This window comes from Oryctolagus cuniculus, chromosome 2 (assembly GCF_964237555.1).
Source record: "Oryctolagus cuniculus chromosome 2, mOryCun1.1, whole genome shotgun sequence".
NCBI lineage: Eukaryota > Metazoa > Chordata > Mammalia > Lagomorpha > Leporidae > Oryctolagus > Oryctolagus cuniculus.
The window spans coordinates 162,812,202-162,834,330 of NC_091433.1; the positions used below are offsets into that span (position 1 = coordinate 162,812,202).

At 39.4% G+C, this 22,129-nt stretch overlaps 1 protein-coding gene and 1 pseudogene across 1 annotated transcript in view; one reads left to right on the top strand and one right to left on the bottom strand.

Annotated features, from left to right (window-relative positions):
* LOC138848741 (uncharacterized) overlaps window positions 1–22,129 on the bottom strand; it is a 115,990-nt gene that overhangs the window by 2,644 nt on the left and 91,217 nt on the right. The window lies entirely within an intron of this gene.
* Window positions 7,814–8,650, top strand: LOC100354592 (E3 ubiquitin-protein ligase RNF13 pseudogene; annotated as a pseudogene).

Sequence of the window (22,129 nt, forward strand, 5' to 3'; positions counted from 1 at the left end):
ATCTGTCTAAATATATCTGTCCAGTTCTCTCCACAAAACCAGCAACCACCAGTGCAAGATGCCCTCATCTCCCACCTAGGGACAAATAGCCCATACCTGGTCTCATTGCTTCCACCTTTACCTATATTTTTAGCACAGGTGCTAGAATGACAACTTTAGAATATATATCAGATCCTGCCTCTCTCCCACCTCTATTCAAAACCACCCAGTGACATCCTATATTACTCAAAGCTCAAGGTCTGCACAGTGGTCTCTGAAGCTCTCCTCTGCCCCTTTTCTCCTATCTGCTCATCTCACTGCTGTCCTCTAGCCCCTCTTCTCTAACAACAGCAGCCTTTGTGTTATTCTGTAATAGTTCATGCACATTCTCCCTCTCAAGGCTTTCCTACCCGTGGTTCCCTAAGGCAGGACAGCTATTCTGCCAGACAGCCCATAGCTCACTTTCTCAGCTCTATTCTTTGCTCCAAGTCATTTTCTTAATGAAGGTTGGAAACCCAGATCTTCAACATCTCCTACCCCTGTTTTCTTTTTTTAACAATATTTATCTACATATCACCCATCCTATTTACTACGTATTCACTACTTAGCTGATTTCACTCGGACTTTCCATGACACTAGACTGTAAACCTACTGAGGGCAGGGATATTTTTCACTTTGTCCTCTATTCTATGCCCAGTGTTTAAAATTGTGGCTGCCATATAGTAGGTATACCATGAATGAACAGACTCACAAATTCCACTTCCTATGAAATATAGAAAAAGAAAATTAAAGGTTATAAATACCTTTTATAATAAATCCAGAATTTTAAAAATTACCTAAATATTCCTCAGGGTGGTTTTACACAAGGACCTGTGCTTAGGACCTAAAAGCTGTAGGTCCTAAGACCCCACTTTGAAGTTCTCTCTCTCTGATAACAACAAACTGTCGTGCTTCCTACTCTACATGTGGGCTTTAGATGCACAGCACCAGCATCACTGGGAATTTGTTTAAAACACAGGATTTCTGTCTGTATGCCAGAACTAATGGATCACAGTGACGTTTTAGCATCCTTTTGCCTTCCCAGGTGACTCTTGTTCACATGAATATTTGAGAAGCCCTATTCTGCTTGATGGCTTTCCAATGAGGACTCAGCTTTTAACACTGGAAGCACAAGCCAATCTTTGAAATCCAGGAAACACAGGTGTTGATTGTTCCTAGAAAACAGATTTTAAAAAAATTGTCAAGTCCAGATATGAGCCTTCATTTCTAACTCATACATCAGCGACATGTGAAATCTCCTAAAGAAATCCTACCTCAATATCCCTGGCCACCAGTAGCTAGCTTCCTATATCCAGAGTACATCACAGCCTAGGTGGAAAAGCCATGTATCAGGAAAGTGAGACTTTAGCTCTTGAGTTGTATGTTCTTCTATGGATCACATTTTTCTCTTGGGGACCAAGATGGCCCATTTGTTAAGGCAGGTAGAAGTCTAAGCCATGTCTAACTCAATGGCATAACAGTCATGAAAGTTCTCTGTGAAGAATAATAGTGCTGTTTGGATCACTACAGCTTTGTAGTATGCTCTGAAGTCAGGTATTGTGATACCTCCAACTTGATTTTTCTTGCTTTGGCTATTCTGGGTCTTTGTGATTCCACATGAATTTGAGGAATCCTTTTTCTAATTATGTAAAGAACGTCACTGATACGGATTGCATTAGGTAGTATATAGACATTTTAATGATACTGATTCTTCCAATACACGAGCAAGGAATCTCTTTCGATTTTGTGTCTGTCCTTGATGATTTCTTTCATCAATGTTTGATAATTTTCATTGTAAAGATCTTTCACTTCTTTGGCTGAATTTATTCCTAAATATTTGATTTTTGTGGCTATTGTGAATGGGATTCCTTTCTTAATTTCTCTTTCTGTAAGTAAGTTCATCATGAGCATAAAAAGAATTTATTTTTTGTATTTTTATTTTGTACCCTGTAACTTTGATGAATTGGTTTATCAACTCTAACAGTTTTTTGGTGGAGTGTTTAGGTCTTTCCCTGTACAACATCAAGTCATCTGCAAACATGGATAATTTGACTTCTTTCCAATTTTGATGCTCTTTATTTCTTTCTCCTCTCTAATTGAATTTGCTAAAACTTCCAGTATTATATTGTGTAATAGTAGTGAAAGTGGAAATCCTTGTCTTGTTCCAGATCTGAATGGAAATGTTTTTTCACCATTCAGCATGATATTGGCTATTCGTTTGTGACATACAGCTTTATAATTTTGAGGAATGTTCCTTCTATATCTAATTTCTGGAGGGTTTTATCATGAAGAGTGTTGACAATTATCAAGTGTTTTCTCTGCATCTATTAAGATGATCATACGGTTTTTGTTCTTCATGATACTGGCATAAAACTCAATACTTAGATCAAAGTACAGAAAAGAGCCCAGAAACTAACCCACATACCTACAGCAAACTGATTTTTGACAGAAGTGTTCAGACTATACAGTGAAGGATAATCTCTTCGACAAATAGTGCTGGCAAAACTGGATGCATATACGTGGAAGAATGAAATTAGATTCATACCTCTCACCATATAGAAAAATCAATTCAAGATAAATCAAAGACCTAAGTGTAAGACCCAAGACTATGAAGTTGCTGGAAGAAAATGTGGGGGAAACACTCCAAGACATTAGGGTAGGGGATAACTTCTTCAACAAGACCCCCAAAGCACAGGCAACAAAAACTAAACAAATGGGACTACATCAAACACAAAAGCCTTTGCACAGCAAAGAAAATGATCAATAAAGTGAAGAGACATCTGTCGCTCCCCCTCTTCGCGGAGGAACGACACAGGACCCTGCGCTGTTCTTTCGTCTGCTCGGCCCTTCCCAGGTTTGCTGCTGGTTCTTCCTGGGTTGGCTACCGACCCTTCCACCTCCGTGGAAGGGCAGTTCCCCCTGCCACTTTCCCCACTTCCACGGGGGAGCGGCACACCGCCGGCCGGCTCTCTCGGGGGCTGCTCAGATGTTCCTTCAGATAGATGTTCCTGGTGCATGTTGTCTCTCTCCTCCTTTATAGTCCTCTTCCACCAATCCCAACTCTGCTACCTACATGCCGAGTACGCTGCTCTCCTCCAATCAGGAGCAGGATCAGCTCCTGCAGGTCATCACTCAAGTTGGCAAGAGGCGGCTGCGTAGAAGTTGTTACTCCCTTCTCAGCGCCATATTGTGGGAGAGCAGATGCATAGAATAAGTCTTAATTCCAGTAACAGTCTAGTCCGAGTTGCTCCCCACAGACATCCTACAGAACTGGAAAATATACATGCAAACCACCTATATGGAAGGATTAATATCCTGAATGTATCAGCAATTTTAAAGTAAAACAAAAATAATGCAGTTGAGAAATAGACAAAGGACTTCAGTAGACAAGTCTCCAGATAAGAAATACAAATGGCCAACAAATATATGAAAAAATGCTCCACATCACTAGCCACCAGGGAAATGCCCATCAAAACCACAAAGATATCACCTCATCCCTGTCAGAATAGCTAAAATACAATACAGAGAGAGTAACAATTGCTGGCAAGGATGTGGAGAAAGAGAAACACTTATAATCTGTTGGTGGGAATGTAAATTAGTGCAGCCACTGCAGAAAAAAACAGTGTGCAGATTTCTTACAATACTAGAAATAGGCCTGCCACATGATCCACCAATCCTACTACTGGGTATGTACTCAAAAGACTTGAACACAATGAATCAAGAATCAAAAATACCTGCACCACCATGTTTATAGCAGCACTGTTCACAGTAGCCAAAATTAGAAATCAACCACCAGAGATGAATGGATAAAGAAAATGTGGCATCTATACACAGTAGAATATTATTTAGCTATAAAAAGAGTGAAATTCTACCATTTGCAGTACAATGGATGCAACTGAAAGACATTATATTGAAATAAGCCAGACCCAGAAAGACAAATGCTGCATGTTCCCTTATATTTGGGAGCTAAAATTTTTTTAAAAGAAAAAAAGGAATGTCTGTGACATTTTACAGAAATTTGTCCCTATAACACTTGAAACTTTGGAAAAAGATCTCCTTATCTATTAATTCATGTAAATAACAAAGTCATTATTTGGTTAAATGCACTTCATTATAAATTCTTCATGGAAAGAATGAATTCTGTTTGCTAAATCAAGTCATTTGGGTCTTGAGTCATCACTGGTTAATGAAATACTTAAAATTCAATAAACAAAATCTAAGAGTAGTGTCTCATAAAGTGAGGTATTAGTTAAGCATTAGGATTTTACTTGCCATTTCCTAACACATGCTTGGCTTAGCTTAGCAAGATGAATTCAAGCCATATCACGATTGGCATTTAAGACCAACTGTTGTTTGTTCTTCTAGTTGAAACCACAGCAGCTAAGGTGGGATATCTTCCAATTGTATGGTTTTAGTTCTAATTATCTTGCACAGCACCCACACAACAGTAAGTTTTCCCTTGCCACTAACAGAATTGTAAGAAATAACTCTTCCTTCCTTCCTGAATCACACAACCATTAGAACTGTGAGTTCTCCCCAGAGGCTTGGCAGTTCTTCAAGCACCAGATCCCTAGTGAGTCTTGTCTCTCTTTGAGGAGCCAAGTAACTATGTTCATGACAAGAAGGAAACTTCATACCTACCAAGGCAAAGAGCTGTTGTCCCTGGGTCAATGGGCAAGCCACAACTTGAGAGTGGCATGCTGTCCCTAAAATTCCTGGTTCCTTGGTACATGAACTCTTGGCCATGTTTAATTCTGTATTCCTACCAGATTTTTTATTTGCTTTGGATATTTGAATGCCAGTTCCAGCTTTCCTTCACAGATTATCTGCTGGATACCTTTTGATTTATGTTAACGCTAACCTTATTCTTGCTCTCTGAATTCAAAGGACTGACCTGAGACTGCAGAATTCCCCAGGTCTCCCAGTGGCAAACCTCACCTATGTGCAGGTACTTCAAAAGGTTTGTAGGAAAAAAATGGAATTAAAATTTCTGATGCAAAAAAAGTTTGAAACCCATGTATATTTTTTAATAGACTTTTTCCAAAAAAATTTTAGAACCCCTGGTATCCTGCACAACCAGAGCCAAAGTGTTACATCTGGTCCGTTCTGGGTCACTTTATCCCCCAAACTATTCAAGACCTAGTGATGAGCACACACATGTTCCTAATGCCCTTGAGACAGAATGCTCTGCTTTTACTAGATCTGGGTCATTGTTATCTTCAACTCCATGGTTGGTCTCTGGCAGCTCCCAGGCTGGATTCATTTAAATAAAGAAAACTTACCTATTAAAGTATAAGCATACAGAAGAGTACACAAACCATAAGCAACTCAAATATTCCAAATAAACACAGTTGTGTAATTCCTGTTCAGAACTAGGAAGGACATTACCAGCATGTCGGAAGTCTTGTAACAGCCCCTCCAAGTTACTACACTCTCTAAGGTAAACATGTGTCCTTCTCAGTCACTAACACACCTCCACAAACAAATCCCCTGGCTTTTCACACAGATTAGCATATGCCTACTTTTGGACTTTGTATACATGTAATGTGTACTTTCTTACTCCTGGCTCCTCTTATTCAATATGATGTTTGGGAGATTCATTCCTAATGTTGCATGTAGCAGTATTTCATTTGTTCTTTAATCACTACATAGTATTTCATTGTAGGAATAACCCACTAATTATAGTTTTGGTAAACATTTGGTCATTTCCAGTTCTGTCCTGTTACAATTCCTGCACGTCTTTTGGTGAACATTATATACACATTTCCTGATATATATTTGGAGTAGAACAATCCGGTTAGAATGTAGACACAGTAGATGTGATAGTTTTCCAAAGTTGTTGTATTAATTTACATTCTGTCAACAGTGTATGAAAGTTTCAGTTACCCTATGTCTTTGCAGCTGCGTGGTAGACTCAGAAAAAGCTCCTAGCTTCAGATTGGCCCAGCTCCAGCTGTTGTGGCCATTTAGGGAGTGAACCAGTAGATGGAAGACCTTTCTATCTCCCTCTCTGTAAGTCTACCTTTCAAATAAATAAAATCTTTTAAAAAATAAAAATAATGCTTATTGTTATACCTCAGAGATGATTTAGGAACATCTCCTTTAAATTTGCTCAACAAAGAAAATACTACTATTCCCTCTGTGCCTCTTTTACAAATAGGAAATTTTGAAGCTTTAAGAAATTTGATGGCAGGAATGTAAATCAATGCAGCCATTGAGGAAAACAGCGTGGCAACTTCTTAAAAAAAAAAAAAAACTAGAAATAAATTTGCATATGATCAGGCAATCATACTACTGAGTATATACCCAAAAGATTTTAATAAAAAGAGAAATTTGCACCACCATGTTTATAGCAGCACTGTACATATTCAGAACAGTCAATATTAGGAATCAACCAAGGTGTCCATCAGATGAAGACAATGTGGTATATAGATACAATGGAGTATTATTCAGCTGTAAAAAAGAATGATAGTCTACCATTTGTAGCAAAATAGATGCACCTGGAGGACATTATGTTGAATGAAACAAGCTGGACCCAGAAAAACAAATACTGAATGTTCTCTTATATGTGGAAGCTGTAATTTAAAAACTAAACAAAAAAAAAAAAAGAGAAATGTCTGTGTATCAGTATTGTTGCAAATACAGTTTTGTAAATCTTTCATACCTTTTGAAACTAATGGTTAAGAACGTTATATGGCTCGCGCCACTGCTCACTAGGCTAATCCTCCACCTGCGGCACCAGCACCCCGGTTCTAGTCCCGGTTGCTCCTCTTCCAGTCCAGCTCTCTGCTGTGGCCCAGGAGTGCAGTGGAGGATGGCCTAGGTCCTTGGGCCCTGCACCCGCATGGGAGACCAGGAGGAAGTACCTGGCTCCTGGCTTCGGATCAGCACTGCATGCAAGCCGCAACGCGCCGGCCACTGGGATGGGGGGCAGTGAACCAACGGAAAAAGGAAGACCTTTCTCTCTGTCTCTTACTCTGCCTGTCAAAAAAAAAAAAAAAGTTATACTACTACAGTGTTAATGACCTGTGATTACTTTCAAACAACTTATATGGGCTTCTTTCACTAACTATAATGGTTTCCAATTGCATCTATTTCATTGCAAGAGAAATGCTTTCACTCCTTTTGTGGTTGAGCAGTATTCCCTAGGGTATATATACCATAATTCCTTTATCCAGTCATTACTTGATGGACTTCTGGGTTGATTCCATATCTTAGCTATTGCAAATTAAGCTGCAAAAAACATGGAGCATAGATAACTCTTCCACATGCTGATTTCATTTCCTTTGGGTAAATTCCCAAGTGAAGGATGCTGGATCATATGGCCAATCTATTTTCAGCTCTCTAAGGTATCTCCATACTGTCTTCCACAATGGCTGTACTAGTTTACATTCACACCAGCAGTGGATTAGGGTATCTTTTCCCACCAGCATTTGGTATTCGTTGGTCTGTATGAAAGCCATTCTAACTGGGGTGAGGTGAAACTATTGTGGGTTTCATTTGCATTTCCCTGATGGCTAGTGATCCTGAACATTTTGTCTTGTGTCCATAGGCCATTTGAATTTATTCTTTCAAAAAAATGTCTACTTTCCTAAATCTTCCCACTAGCATGTAGGAAGAAACAAAACTCCAAATATAATGTGAGAAAGCCAGTGACAGAGCTGGAAGGAGAGGATCAGATTCCTTATCCAGTGGCTCCAAGCCCATCCTTCTACCTGCCAGGATGAAATCTGCAGGAGAAGACAGTGAAGCGAGGGAAACAGACAATGAAGCAATTTCGATACAGTGTGGTGATTTTACGAGATGCTGCTCTCCATAGGGATGCTCATGCTGTCAGCCACACAAGTCTGCACCATCCTGACTGTCCAGCTCTTTGCATTCTTAAACCTCCTGCCTGTAGAATCAGACATTTGAGCATATAATTTTGAAAATGCGTCTCAGACATTTGATGATCTCCCAGCAATATCTGGTTATAGACTTCTAGCTGAAGGTCTAAAGTTGTTTTTTGAGTTTTCAACTCAAAAACAAAAAATGCTGTGAACCCATAGTGCCTCCATCACTAAAAGAAAATTCATCCAGAACATTTATTGTATTAGTCAGAAGACGTGATTTTAATTTTGATATAAAGGTTTTAAATGCACAGTGATCAGGGTACAAAGCAGCCATAGTTCACAATGTTGATTCTGATGACCTCATTAGCATGGGATCCAATGACAGTAAGTACAGTTGATATGTTAAAGAAAATTGACATTCTGTCTTTATTGGTGAGTCATCAGCCAATTCCCTAAAAGACTAATTCACATATGAAAAAGGAGGCCACATTATCTTAGATTTTTAGTCTTTCTCTGGAATACTATGTAATAGTGGGCATCTGTCTCATCTTGATGGCAATTTTCATGATCACAAAATTTGTTCAGAACATAGAGCCAGAAGAAACAGACTTCATAAAGATCAACTTAAGAAACTCCCTATACATAAATTCAAGAAAGGAGATGAATATGATATATGTGCTATTTGTTTAGATGACCATGAAGATGGAGACAATCTCAGAACTCTCCCCTATTCTCATGCTTATCACTGCAAATTCCTTTGGGTAAATTCCAAGGAGTGGGATGGCTGGGTTGTATGGTAGGGGCATATTCAGGTTTCTGAGGAATCTCCAAACTGACTTCCATAGTGGCTTTACCAGTTTGCATTCCCACCAACAGTGGGTTAGCGTCCCTTTTTCCCCACATCCTCTCCAGCATCTATTGTTGGTACATTTCTGAATGTGAGCCATTCTAACCGGGGTGAGGTGAAACCTCATTGTGGTTTTGATTTGCATTTCCCTGATTGCTAGTGATCTTGAACATTTTTTCATGTGTCTGTTGGCCATTTGGATTTCCTCTTTTGAAAATGTCTATTGAGGTACTTGGCCCATCTCTGAAGTGGGTTCTTTGTTTTGATGTTGTGGAGTTTCTTGATCTCTTTGTAGATTCTGGTTATCAACCCTTTACCTGTTGCATAGTTTGCAAATATTTTTTCCCATTCTGTCGGTTGCCTCTTCACTCTCCTGTTTCTTTTGCAGTACAGAAACTTCTCAATTTGATGCAATCCCAATAGTTAATTTTGGCTTTGACTGCCTATGCCACTGGGGTCTTTTCCAAGAAGTCCTTGCTGGTACCTATATCTTACAGTGTTTCTCCAATGCTCTCTAATAATTTGATGGTGTTGGGTCATAGATTTAAGTCTTTAATCCATGTTGAGTGGATTTTTGCATAAGGTGAAAGGTAGGGGTCTTGCTTCATGATTCTGCACATGGAAATCCAATTTGCCCAGCACCATTTATTGAATAGACTTCCTTACTCCAGGGATTGGTTTTGGATCCTTGATCAAATATAAGTTGGCTGTAGATGTTTGGATTGATTTCTGGTGTTTCTGTTCTGTTCCATTGGTCTATCCATCTGTTTCCGTACCAGTACCATGCTGTTTTGATAACAACTGCCCTGTAGTATGTCCTGAAATCTGGTATTGTGATGCCACCAGCTTTGTTTTTGTTGTACAAAATTGCTTTAGCTATTCGAGGTCTCCTGTGTCTCCATATGAATTTCAGCATCATTTTCTCCAGATCTGAGAAGAATGTCTCCAGTATTTTGATTGGTATTTCACTGAATCTGTAAATTGCTTTTGGGAGAATGGACATTTTGATGATATTGATTCTTCCAATCCATGAGCATGGAAGATTTTTCCATTTCTTGGTATCCTATTTCTTTAAGGTTTTGTAATTTTCATCGTAGAGATCTTTAACGTCCTTGGTTAAGTTTATTCCAAGGTATTTGATTGTTTTTGTAGCTATTGTGAATGGGAATGATCTTAGAGGTTCTTCCTCGGCCATGGCATTGCCTGTGTATACATAGGCTATTGATTTTTGTGCATTGATTTTATATCCTGCCACTTTGCCAAACTCTTCTATGAGTTCCAATAATCTCTTAGTAGAGTTCTTTGGATCCGCTAAGTAAAGAATCATATCATCTGCAAAGAGGGATAGTTTGAGTTCTTCCTTCCCAATTTGTATCCCTTTCATTTCTTTTTCTTGCCTAATAGCTCTGGCTAAAACTTCCAGAACTATATTGAATAGCAGGGGTGAGAGTGAGCATCCCTGTCTGGTACCAGATCTCACTGGAAATGCTTCCAACTTTTCCCCATTCAATAGGATGTTGGCCGTGGGTTTTTCATAGATTGCTTTGATTGTATTGAGGAATGTTCCTTCCATACCCAGTTTGCTTAGAGTTTTCATCATGAAAGGGTGTTGTATTTTATCAAATGCTTTCTCTGCATCTATTGAGATAATCACATGGTTTTTCTTCTGCAGTCTGTTAATGTGGTGTATCACATCGATTGGTTTGTGAACATTGAACCATCCCTGCATACCAGGGATAAATCCCACTTGGTCTGGGTGGATGATCTTTCTGATCTGTTGTTGTCGCATTCTATTGGCCAGAATGTTATTGAGGATTTTTGCATCTATGTTCACCAAGGATATTGGTCTGTGATTTTTTTTTTTTGACAGGCAGAGTGGACAATGAGAGAAAGAGACAGAGAAAGGTCTTCCTTTGCCGTTGGTTCACCTTCCAATGGCTGCCATGATAGGCGCGCTGCAGCAGGCGCACCGCACTGATCCAAAGCCAGGAGCCAGGTGCTTCTCCTGGTCTCCCATGGGGTACAGGGCCCAAGCACTGGGGCCATCCTCCACTGCACTCCTGGGCCACAGCACAGTGCTGGCCTGGAAGAGGGGCAACTGGGACAGAATCCGACGCCCCAACCAGGACTAGAACCTGGTGTGCTGGCACCGTAAGGCGGAGGATTAGCCTAGTGAGCCATGGCACCGGCCTGTAATTCTCTTTCAATGCTGCATCTTTTTCCAGCCTAGGAATTAAGGTGATGCTGGCTTCATAGGAAGAATTTTGGAGGATTCCCTCTATGAGAAACAGTGACTTGATCAGCCCTTGTCCTGACTGTTGATGTACAATGTAATACTTTATCCCTTTTAGTATTTTTTTTGTTCTAGTACTATTGGTTGAACTCTGTAATTAACACACAATTATTCTTAGGTGTATAAATTTTAACTGAAAAGTGACCCCTGTTAAATATAAGAGTGGGAATAAGAGAGGAAGGAGATGTACAATTTGGGACATGCTCAGACTTACCCCAAATGGTAGAGTTAGAATTGTGCCAGGGGATTCCATTTCAATCCCATTAAGGTGGCATATACCAATGCCATCTCACTAGTCCAAGTGATCAATTTCAGTTCACAATCACACTGATAGGTCTAAGAGTCAAAGGGATCACATAAACAAGACTAGAGTCCGCTAATACTAACTGATAGAATCAAAAAGGGAGAGAACAATTCATCATGGGAAGTGGGATACACAGCAGACTCATAGAATGGCAGATGTCCTAAACAGTACTCTGGCCTCAGAATCAGCCCTTAAGGCATTTGGATATGGCTGAAGAGCCCATGAGAGTATTCTAGGCATGGAAAGCCAAGACACTCTGGAGGAAAAAAAAAAAAAAAAAAAACGACCTAAATGAAAGATCTCTGCGAGTGAGATCCCAGTGGAAAGAACAGGTCATCAAAGAAGGAGGCACTCTTCTCTGAAGTGGGGAGAGAACTTCCACTTTGACTACGACTCTGTCTAAATAAGATTGGAGTTAGCTAACTCAAAAGGCTTCCATAGCCTTGGCAACTCATGACTAGAGCCTAGGGAGATTACTGACGCCATAAACAAGAGTGTCAAATTGTTAAGTCAATAACAGGAGTCACTGTGTACTTACTCTTCATGTGGGATCAGTTCTTAATGTTGCCCAATGTGAAGTAATGCTATAACTAGTATTCAAACAGTACTTTACACTTTGTGTTTCTGTGTGCGTGCAAACTGATGAAATCTTTACTTAATATATACTAAATCGATCTTCTGTATATAAAGATAATTGAAAATGAATCTTGATGTGAATGGAATGGGAGAGGGAGTGGGAGATGGGAGGGGTGTGAGTTGGAGGGAAGTTATGGGGGGGAAAGCCATTGTAATCCATAAAGTGTACTTTGGAAATTTATATTTACTAAATAAAAGTTTAAAAAAAAGAAAAAAAGTAAAGCAATATCTGTGGACTTTACTCACAAATTTCAGTATGCTTAAGGGGTTTTTTTGTGATCAAAGTAAAAAGAAAATGTTGCATAAAATACCAAACTTAGCAACTGTTAACACCCAGATCATATACCTCTTAGTAAAGAGCATCTTATGCTAGCTAGCTCTGCTAAAATACATTCAGAGGAAACTGTTCAAAGTATTGGATTTTTTTTTTTTTTTACAGGCAGAGTGGACAGGGACAGAGACAGAGTGAAAGGTCTTCCTTTTGCCGTTGGTTCACCCTCCAATGGCCGCCGCGGCCAGCGCACCGCGCTGATCCAATGGCAGGAGCCAGGTACTTATCCTGGTCTCCCATGGGGTGCAGGGCACAAGCACTTGGGCCATCCTCCACTGCACTCCTGGGCCACAGCAGAGAGCTGGCCTGGAAGACGGGCAACCGGGACAGAATCCGGCGCCCCGACCGGGACTAGAACCCAGTGTGCCTGCGCTGCAAGGCGGAGGATTAGCCTAGTGAGCTGCGGCGCCGGCCCAAAGTATTGGACTTTAAAGTTAGTGCTTATGTTTAACAGAACTAGTGATGTATTGAAACAATGTATTATGAATAGCTAAATTATACATCATTGTAACTGTAGAAAATATAGACTTATGTATAATTAGAATGCTAAGAATTTTTATATGGCCTTGTATGAAAGGAATTTGAATGTTAATAAACATGTTTTTCAATTTAAAAAAAGGGAAAACGCCTGTTCAAGTCATTTGCCCATTTCTTAACTGGATTGCTTGTTTTGTTGTTGAGCTTCTTGAATCCTGTGTAGATTATGGATATTAATCCTTTATCAGTTTCATATTTTGCAAATATTATCTCCATTCCATTGGTGGTCTCTTCATTTTGCTTAGTTTCTTTTGCAGTCCAGAAGCTTCTCAGTTTGATGTAATCTCATTTGTCAATTTCGGTTTTGATTGCCTGTGTTTCCAGGGTCTTTTCCAAGAAGTCTTTGCTTATGTCAATGCCTTGCAGAGTTTCTCCCATGTTTCCCCTAGTAATTTGATGTATCAAGTCATAGATTTCATAGATTCAGATCCTTGATCCATTTTGAGTGAATTTTTGTATAGGTATGAGGTAGGGGTCTTGTTTCATACCTCTGCATGTGGAAATCAAATTTTCCCAGCACAATTTGTTGAAGAGACTGTGTTTTCTCCAGGGATTGATTTTATCTTCTTTGTCAAAAATTATTTGTTTGTACATTCATGGGTTTATTTCTGGAGTTTCTATTATGTACCACTGGTTTACATGTCTGTATTTGTGCCAGTACCAGACTGTTTTGACTATAACTGCCCTGTAGTATGTCTTGGAATCTGGTATTGTGATGATTCCACCTTTTGTTTTTGTTATATAAGATTGCTTTAGCTATTCAGGGTGTCTTTTGTTTCCATATGAATTTTAGCATCATTTTTGCTAGATCTGAGAAGAATGTCATTGGTATTTTTATCAGTCCTTTTATCAAAGAGGGGTGTTGAAGTCCCAGATTATTATTTTATTGGAGTCTACCTCTCCCTTTAGATTAACATTTGTTTCAAATACCCAGGTGTTCTGGCATTGGGTGCATATACATTCTTACAGTCATATCTTCCTGTTAAATTGATCCCTTAATCATATATTGTCCTTCTTTAAGAGTTTTTGTGTTAAAGTCTATTTTGTCTGATATAAGAATGGCTACACCTGCTAGTTTTTGCTTTCCATTAGCATGGACTACCTTTTTCCATTCTTTTACTTTCAGTCTGCATGTATCTTTGTTGGTGAGGTGTGTTTCTTACAGGCAGCAAATAGTTGGATCTTGTTTATAATCCAGTCCCAAAAAGACAAATACAATATGTTTTCCCTGATCTGTCATAACTAATACAGTACAAAAATATCTTATAAGAATGAAATTCACATTTTGAGCTTCAATGATTGTTTGCAGCCTTTGTCTCTACTGTTGAGGAACAGTGTTGTTTTCTTCACACTGTTGAACTCATTATTTACTGTAGGGTTAACTTTATGAACATAAAGCAAACTGAAAGTAGATCATTGAAAAAATTGAGAGGGAATATTAAGAGGAAGAAAAAGGCAGGATGGGAGCATGGGAGAGAGTGAGGGTAGGGTAGAAGTATCACTGTGTTTCTAAATCTGTATACACATGAAATATATATACCTTAAATCAAATTAAAAACATAAATAAGTAGAAGACTAGACAGTTGAAAAAACTTATATGGGTGAAATGGTCATTTTTCCATTAAATTATTTATAGCCACTGTCTATATTCCCACTAAACTAGGGTATCTTGCTCTTTACCAGTTAAAATTCTTATTCAGTGAAGTGTTAAGCCTTTTTATTGTAATGTAATTTTAAGATAAGTTATCTCAAAACAAAACAAAGAAAGAGAGGAAATAGGGTGGAAGAGAGAGAGAGGAGGAAGGAGGGCAGGAGGGAATATCATTGTGTTCTTATAATTGTATCCACAAATCACGTTGAATCTATTAAATCGAACTAAAAATTAAAAGAAAAACAATTTTAAAAACAAAAAAGTCATTTTTCTCCTAAGTACGTGGTCAACAATTTGTGTTTACATGAGCGCTTTGGATCTCCAATGGGCCCAGTCACAGAACTGTGTTCTAGCTGCAGAGGAGCTAGAGAGCTTTGCTTCTGGGGATGAAGAAGGTAACTGCTAGAGTCATAAAGGACTTGGCTAGGTGTCTCTCTTCATACGATGGACAGTCTGAGCTTATTCACCTGGTGGTTATGGGGTTCCAAGGGACAAACATAAATGTGCAAGTTTTTTTATAGCCTAAGTTCAGAAATAGAAAACTTCTTGTTACAATCTATTGGTCGAAGCAAGTTATAAGTCTAGCCCAGATTCAAGTGGTAGACTTCATTTCCTGGAGAATTCTGAAAAATATCATTCTAAGTAATTGAAAATGAGAGAGAAATTGTCATATCCATTTTCTTAAAAACATAGCACAGTGATTATACGTACATGCATGTGTTAACTATGTCTTTGTTTCAACTGGAATCTATTTAGAAAGAAAGCTTTTCCAGCAATCTTTAAAATGAAGGTTTATATTTTTCTTCCTTCAACTGAACAAATATTTAAAAACTTTAATAGGCAAGTTAGCAAGGAAGTGAGGAAATGGCACAATAGGCATATACATCAAAGTGCATGTTTTTTGGGTCACTAATTCATGATGAGGAAGTCATTATAAAATAATCAGGGATTTCACAAATACATAGTTCTACGGTTATTCAATGAAACAGTTTTTAGTACTGAAAAAGAGGAAAAGTTGATGTCCAATTGGTCAAATATATGATCACATAAAATATTATACATTCATTAAAATGAAGGTATTAGAGACTAATAATATATGATAGAAGAATCACAATATATTAAAGTCAAAAAGATTACATAAGGTGTTATCTTCTTAAGATTTATTTATCTGAGAGAGTTGGAGAGACAGAGAGATCGTTAATCTGCTGGTTCACTCTCCAAATAACCACAACGACCAGGGCTGGGCGAGGTTGAAGCCATGAGCTTTTTCTGGGTCTCCCACATGGGCGCAGGGGCCTAAGCACTTGGGCTATCTTCTGCTGCTTTCCTAGGTGCATTTGCAGGGAGCTGGATTGAAAGTGGAGCAATTGAGACTCTAACTGGTGACCAGACGGTATGCCAGCGCTGCAGGCCACAGTTTTAACATGCTGAGCCACAGCACTGCCCCCATGTGTTTTCTCTATTTGCATTTTTGGCATAATTATTTCCTAAAGATGGATTTTTTGTTGTTTCTTATAATCTGAAGGATAAATGCTCTTTGACAATAAACATTTTAATCCTTTGACCTGCCACAAATGTAACAACAACAAAAAAATACTTCACGTCTATCTTCAATTATATATTATTTTCATCGAAGTTATATTTTCCATGTACTGTGAAGACTGTGTGAGGACTCATAACTCTGTGCTTTCTAATCAATTGCTGTTTTAATATTCCAATAACAAGTATAGGCAGTACAGTTTACTTAAAATTGAAGTCAGAAATTTTTGATATTAGTGCAGCTTTGCCACATTTCAATTGAATAACCTGTGGAAATTCATCTTTCTCATTTTATTTTCCTATCTCTCAAATGAGGATATCCCTGATTCCAACTCCTTGAAAGAAATAACTATAATTCTAATTCAACTTTGTGTCCTCAAACTTCTCCCCTAGGGGCCCATTTTCTGTGCTCAAGAAATGGCTTACCTGCCTACTACCTGAAGGTGTTTGAGAGTACACAAGTAGGTGTCCCATCAAGCCACAGCAACGTTTCCATAAGGAGGAAGATGAAGCAGACACAATTTATGTACAAAGTTAGATGCTCTTGTATACACCCATCCTCAGGGCATATCACTGTTCCAAGCCCACTGGCTGCAATTGCTACCAACTCTGGGAAATCTGACCAACTTCATATGAACACAATCCAACAGTACCTCAACACATGCCCATAACACATTCCTCTTGCTTCCTGCCCTTTTATTTCCCTGCTGATGCAGAAGAGTGAGAACATATAAGTGTTCCAGTGAACTCCTCACTGTGGCACCAAAGGTCACTTGGCTTCCTCATGTTTCTACACAAAAAGGCCACTCTATGGACCAGGATGATAGAATACAACTGCCATAAGGAACTAAGGTTGCAATCACACAATGAATGAAGGGAGCAGTCTAGAAGCAATGGATTCCCCGAGCATCCTTTGCTGGTTTTCTCCTTAGCAATAGTGGTAAACATACAATTGAAGCAATTCCAACTTAACATAAACTAGGAATAGACCCCTCCAGCCATGAACATGAGTCATCTTACTGGGCATGCATACCAGGTCAACTGAAATAGTGACCACAGATAGAGAAAATCTAGAAGAGACAATAAATAAAGCAGATGATAAACATCAATCAGGACCTTGGGGCTAGCTGTAATAGTGGCAACTATAGTATGTTTTAGGAACCATTTTGCCTATTTAGTCTTTTCGGAATTTGCAATGACCATTGCCTTGAAAGGGTCTCTTAGTGATTGACTTGTACCTTCCCCCTCAAAAAGAGCTTCACTTTGCGGTACAGGAGCCTCAAGCCTGCACCAAGAACTTACTACCTTTTTCCAAGGATTTGCAGTTGATATTAAAGTGTGATACCTTGAAGAATCCATTTATCCATATCTAGAATATCCATAAGAATTAACATTTACAGGTTAACTTTTCACCAAGGGCAGACAAGGTGTCAGAGGTCCAGTTTTTCTCCCTCCCTCCACCAAAACTTCTTAAAAATTGGTTGTTTATAGTTTTCCGGAGGATGATCCTGTAAGATTGAGTTTTGCTCTTGACACCAAGTGATGGCTGATTTCATAATGTACTCTTGTATTGGTTTTCCCTTATTTCCTAACTCATTCCCCCTTTCCTTCCCTCTGGAATTTTAGTGCCTAATAAAAATGCTCTTGAGAAAGCCAGCATAAGACAGAACTGGCAGGCACAAGCATGGTATTCATACCAGAGCATAGAGACAGGATCCTAGCAGTTCAAAGACACAGTCCACTTTTCCCTGCAAAGAAGTGAGTCTTCATGGGTTTACCAGGGTCCTGGTCCAATGTCCAAGACAAGGCAGGAGCAGCCTTTAGTGAATAAAGGAACAGATCCTCACATAATCCTTTTCCTCTTCATCAGTCTTGGAGCACACATTTCCTGATCTGATGATCTGAATGCATTAATCCAAAGATGGGTATGAGATCAGACCTGGTCCATCACAGGCTCTCTTTCCCCTATTGCTATGGATTGAATGTGCTCCCTCAAATTAATGTTGAAATTTAATATCCATTACAGTAGTATTAAGAGCAAGGACATATAGGAGGTGATTAGGTCACTGAGGCTCCATATGATGAATGGGTAGGAATCTTCAAAAGGGGCTGAAGTGAATTAACTCAAGCTCCTTTGTGCCCTTCCTCCTTCCACCACACAAGGATGCCACCGTGAGAAAACACTATCAATGGAGGAGGCTCTCTCCAGACAATGAACATACTGGTGCCTTGATCTTAGATTTTCCAGCATCCCAAACTGTGGGAAACACATTGATATTCTTTAAAACTTACCTATCTGCACCATTTCGATACAGCAGCACAAACAGACTAAGACACCCACATGTCATGGTTGCTTCAGGGATTAGTCTCTGAGTAGAGCCATACCAGTGATGATCCCCCTTGAGAACTGTCTACCAGTGCTGAAAGAAAACATGATTCCTCTGGCACATAAAGCTGCCAGGATGTCAGCCTTGCACCTCAAGTGGCCTCTATCAGTGACACAGGGAATCTGTCTAATAATGGAGTCAACGGGGGTAAAAAACACATAGCACAAAAATAGAGATCTTTTGTTATCACTGTCACTACCATGGTAACTAGTAGGGTCAATCAAGGGATAATTTCAGATCAACATGTAGTAAAAAAGTTTTATGACTACAGCGCTGGGATAATGTGTTAGTAGCTTTATTAGCAGAGATTTGAGGGTAGACAGAATGCCATTAATGTTAGTATAGGGGCCAGCACTGTGGCACAGCAGGTAAAGCCGCCGCCTGTAGTGCTGGCATCCCACATAGACAGTTTGAGTCCTGGCTGTTCCACTTCTGAGCCAGCTCTCTGCTGTGGCCTACAAAAGCAGTAGAAGATGGCCCAACATCCACGTGGGAGAAAAAGCTCCTAGCTCCTGGCTCCAGATAGGCTCAGCTCCAGCCATTGCGGCCATTTTGGGGGTGAACCAAAGGATGAAGACCCCGCTGTCTATGCCTCTTCCTCTCTGTAACTCTGTCTTATAAATAAATATAAATAAATCTTTAAAAAATAAAGTTAGTGTAATAGTCTAAAAGCTACTCATGGTTTCAGACATTGTTGGGTCTTGAGGGTCTAAACAATATAATCATGTTATCTCTATTTTCAGCTCTAGGCTCTGTGTTTTGTTTTCTGTTGGCTTCATTTCTGAGCAGATTCCAGGCGGAGAGAAGCCATGGCCACTCAGCGCAGTGTAGTGGCCACACTGACTGCAGTACCTGGCAGCTGTAGCAGGCAAGAAGCACAGGAGAGTGCTGTGATGAAGCAGCTGAGGAAAGGGAACAGCAAGTACTTCCTCCATTAGGAGGGAGCAGCAGGTGACATCTGCACAAGCAAAGTAAATGTACCACCCACTTCTGCGCTTATTGTAGAATGTAAGGAAAAATAGTCAGAAATCAAAGTCAGAGTTCTAGGGAATCACTCTAGAAGGAAGCTAGAGAGGAAAATCATTCTTCTGATTGGAATGTTCTTTCTCTATATTTGTCCTGCTAAAAGCATGAACCAGATTAGGTAATTAAGAAGCTGACATTTCTCCACTGAGGAGAGGAGGTGAGCACAAGAATATGCCAACAGAACAGAACAAATCTCCCCTCTGATAAAAAAAAAAAGAGATTTACCACATCCAACTTGGGTGTCATCCTGGACACTCCATTAACCTTGAAGCACTGTGAAGAACTCCCTGACCACACCCAGCATTCACCTCTGGGTATTCATTGAAAGAACAGGCACTCTCCTAAGCCAAAGAAGCAGAGTTCAAAGATAAAGGACATCACAAAGGAAAAAAACAAAAACAACAAGTATCACCACAAATGCCTAATAATAAATGAAACAATTCAAGAAACAAGAATATGGAAGACAACATGACAAACCCAAAAGAACAAAACTCTTCAATAATAAATGTGAAGAAGAGATTGAAGAAATGCTAGAAATGGAATTCAAAAAATTGATCATAGAATTATAAGTCATAAAAAACAAATCCATGAACTAAAGAAATCCATAAGAGGAAGGCACCATGGCATAGCAGGTGTTGCCACTGCCTGCAGTGCTGGCATTCCATATGGGCTCTGGAAGGGGTCCTGGCTGCTCCACTTCTGACCCAGCTCTCTCTTGTGGCCTGGAATATCAGTGGAAGATGGCCCAGACCTTGGGCCCCTGCATGTCCACTGCAAGACCATGTCCCCCAATGTGGGGACGTGGAGCAGAATCCTGATTCCTTGCTTTGGATCAATGCAGCTCCAGCCCTTGTGGCCAACTGGGGAGTGAGCCCCAGATTGAAGACTTCTCTCTCTCTCTCTCTCTCTCTCTCTCTGATGTTGCTTCTCTGTAACTTTGACTTTCAAATTAATAAATAAATCTTAAAAAAAAGAAGCTGACATTTGCCTATCACAATGCAATATTCCTTCTTCTCATTATCATAACATTCTCCTGTACACCATTTCGATTTCTCCCTTTCACCCAGAATTCTAACAGCTGAGTCATGTGAAGTGAGATTGAAAAACAATACTTTATTTCTATTTTTATGCTGAACATAACCATTAAACTGGGAAGACCAAGCTTGAGTTTTAAAATTAAATAAAACTCCCAATGAAGTTTACCTCATACCATCTATAATGTACACAGATTTCATTATTTTGATATGTAGGAATTAAAGCATATAAGAGGAGAGATTCCAGGAAATGACTATTGTATTATTTTTACAAAGTTAAATAAAACATTTGAGTTCACTGCGCAGGGGGAAAGAAAACAAATGGCTGTCTCCTATCCTGCCAAAGCAGCAAAACTAAGACGAGATAATCACCATCCACCCTCTCCCAGGCCTTGCCTGGATGTAGACTTCCTCAGCCTGCCGTTCACAACCAGGGCTGAGACAATTATCAGCTGGCGGCCTCCAGAACAGCTGGAGCCACCATCCAGACACATCCTGGGGCCACAATGGTGGCTTTGCTCTCTCTATGATGAATTCAAAGGGTTCCCGGCAGCTCTTATTTCTTTTAGGGAACACATAACTTTTAACAAAGGGAAAATTGGCAAGAAGCTTCCAAATGCATGATAAAGAAACAAGTTTTGCCATAAAAAGTGGTTTTCTGTCACCAATTCTTACTGCTTTCTGGAGGATTATTGCATACTTTGGGCTCAAAAGAACAGAGTAAGGACTGAATTGTTATCCTTCCAAAAAAGAAATGACCAACTCCAGTAAGACAGACAAAGCTAAAGCTAGCAACTATTTAAGAAAATGGGCCTTCCTCTGATTAAAATGAACAGGCCAGCTTAAATTAAAAAAAAAAAAAATCAAGATCAAAATCCTGCAGCTTCCCAAACACCTCATCTTCCTCCATTCCCCTCACCAATGCATTTGCCATGGATTCTGCCTGGAATGAGACTGTGTGGGCAGAGGCCACCAAATAGCAAAAAGAGGACCCTGGGATCAGAAAAGCTTCCCATTAAAGTGATATCCAAGCTGAAAGATAAAAAGTCAAGTTTAGCCTACTTGGGGGAATATGTTCTTGCAAGGAAATTATGTGTGTTAAACCAAGAGGAATTCTCCTGAAGGAATCCAGGAGAGATCATCTATTTTGGGGGCAAAAGGTGGGTAAGGAGTAGAGAATAAAGAAGAGATGAGAATGGCAACTGGGGTGGGGTGGAATGGGTAGACAATGAGGAAGAACTGATAATGGGAAAGAAGGGGCAAGAACCAGATCATGAAGCGATTTAAAATTTATATTTCGATGTTTGAAATTTATCTTCAGAAAATGAGAAGACATTAGTGAGATTTAACTGGGCAGGCATATGTACACACATGTTTGAGAGTCACTTAATTCCAGTCTCTTGCATAGTGCCAGGTTCCTAACAGGTACTCAATGAAAAACAGTGAGGGGTATGAAAGCACAGAAGATGTGACAAACTTATAGAGCAATCTAAATTAAAGTCATCCTTTTAATAAGAAATATTTGTAAACATAAATTCTGATAAATGTATGTCTAAGTAAATGTTTGAAATGTATAGCCCTACAGTACAGTAAACTATCATTAGACCACAGTCATAAAACAGGAAGCCTCATAATGATTAGGATGGCAATACTGCACACTGTTAAAAAAAAAAAAAAGAATAAAAATTAAGAGT